Here is a 2,500-nt window from a genome sequence, read left to right as displayed (position 1 = left end):
CCGAGCGCCGGGCGGCGGCGCATCCTCAGCGCACACAGTCCTCAATCGGACCAGCACACTGCAGATGTCCACCGCGCTTCGCACCGGGCCCGCGAGGACCTACTTTGGCCGCACGGCGCCGCGTGCAGGGTGCGCCGGCGCGCAGCTGCGCCGCCTGCCGCCTCCGTCGGCCGGCGCGCCTGCCACTGGCCGCCCCCACCAGCCGGCTGTAGCGCGTGCGCCCACGCACCGCGCGGCCAGCACGCCGGGAGGCCCCCCCTCACCGGCCGGGGACGGTCCCACCCAGCCACCGCCGCGTATCGCTTCACACCCACATGCCATTCACGTTCGTGGGCATGGTGGGTATCGCTGAAACAACCGGTTGGTAGCTCAACCGATCGTCGCCATCACTGATTCACCTCTAGCGAGAACAACCGCACCACAACGGTTTACCAGTTGTTCATTTGCGTAACGTCACCAGCAAACGTAGACGTCCATCGCCATTTGCAAATTCAACGATTGTTGCATGCCTGTGTCAGGTGTCACGACACACTATGTCTGCCCACATACACGCAACAACATGTGCACGCTTCGCGAACACGTGGAAGGTGGCCCCCGTACGTATGCGATGTCCATTGCGCGAACGACTGTCAACCGGCCTCTGTCGCATGTCGCAGATGTGGAACGCAGTGCACCATGCTATCACGGTGAGTGAGAAGAGACGACTACGTCTGACAACACGCGCCACTACATCAACAGACGGCTCATGCTGATCGCCATCCACGGCATACCATACTGCAATCCAGCTCTTATAGGGAGACGACACGTAGCTGAGTGCACAATATTTGGACCGTATGGTTCGCCGTTGTTGGCGCAGTCGTGGTACGGTCACACATGTACCACGATGTATCATTCAGTACATGAGGACCAATGTGCAGTACAGTGTGTGATTTGGACGTACAACATCAGCGGACAGTTGACACAAGCCGTACCACAACGTAGGCTGTGCTTCGCCATGCGAATGCCAATGAACAACTGCGAAGGGCATTGAGCATGTACGTCCTGCTGCCATCCGCATTACAGTGTATAGCTGCAAGGTGTTTAACATGAAGCGATACTCTGGGGACCGGGCAGTGCGGGTAGCAAACTATATTGCGGGGGTTGCAGTTAGGCAACACTACACTAATTTAACGCGTCGTATGACAATTACAGAGCAGGTTAAGGCCCAACGTGTGTTGGGTTAAGGCCCAACGTGTGTTGGGTTAAGGCCCAACGTGTGTTGGGTTAAGGCCCAACGTGTGTTGGGTTAAGGCCCAACGTGTGTTGGGTTAAGGCCCAACGTGTGTTGGGTTAAGGCCCAACGTGTGTTGGGTTAAGGCCCAACGTGTGTTGGGTTAAGGCCCAACGTGTGTTGGGTTAAGGCCCAACGTGTGTTGGGTTAAGGCCCAACGTGTGTTGGGTTAAGGCCCAACGTGTGTTGGGTTAAGGCCCAACGTGTGTTGGGTTAAGGCCCAACGTGTGTTGGGTTAAGGCCCAACGTGTGTTGGGTTAAGGCCCAACGTGTGTTGGGTTAAGGCCCAACGTGTGTTGGGTTAAGGCCCAACGTGTGTTGGGTTAAGGCCCAACGTGTGTTGGGTTAAGGCCCAACGTGTGTTGGGTTAAGGCCCAACGTGTGTTGGGTTAAGGCCCAACGTGTGTTGGGTTAAGGCCCAACGTGTGTTGGGTTAAGGCCCAACGTGTGTTGGGTTAAGGCCCAACGTGGGTTAGGTTAAGGCGCAACGCGGGTTAGGTTAAGGCGCAACGCGGGTTAGGTTAAGGCGCAACGCGGGTTACGTTAAGGCGCAACGCGGGTTACGTTAAGGCGCAACGCGGGTTACGTTAAGGCGCAACGCGGGTTACGTTAAGGCGCAACGCGGGTTACGTTAAGGCGCAATATAGGTTAGGTTAAGGCGCAATATAGGTTAGGTTAAGGCGCAATATAGGTTAGGTTAAGGCGCAATACGGGTTAGGTTAAGGCGCAATACGGGTTAGGTTAAGGCGCAATACGGGTTAGGTTAAGGCGCAATACGGGTTAGGTTAAGGCACAATACGGGTTAGGTTAAGGCACAATACGGGTTAGGTTAAGGCACAATACGGGTTAGGTTAAGGCACAATACGGGTTAGGTTAAGGCACAATACGGGTTAGGTTAAGGCACAATACGGGTTAGGTTAAGGCACAATACGGGTTAGGTTAAGGCACAATACGGGTTAGGTTAAGGCACAATACGGGTTAGGTTAAGGCACAATACGGGTTAGGTTAAGGCACAATACGGGTTAGGTTAAGGCACAATACGGGTTAGGTTAAGGCACAATACGGGTTAGGTTAAGGCACAATACGGGTTAGGTTAAGGTACAATACGGGTTAGGTTAAGGTACAATACGGGTTAGGTTAAGGTACAATACGGGTTAGGTTAAGGTACAATACGGGTTAGGTTAAGGTACAATACGGGTTAGGTTAAGGTACAATACGGGTTAGGTTAAG

The sequence above is a fragment of the Schistocerca americana genome, unplaced genomic scaffold (genome assembly GCF_021461395.2).
Source record: "Schistocerca americana isolate TAMUIC-IGC-003095 unplaced genomic scaffold, iqSchAmer2.1 HiC_scaffold_98, whole genome shotgun sequence".
In the NCBI taxonomy this organism is placed as follows: Eukaryota; Metazoa; Arthropoda; class Insecta; order Orthoptera; family Acrididae; genus Schistocerca; species Schistocerca americana.
This window is presented reverse-complemented; position numbering follows the sequence as displayed.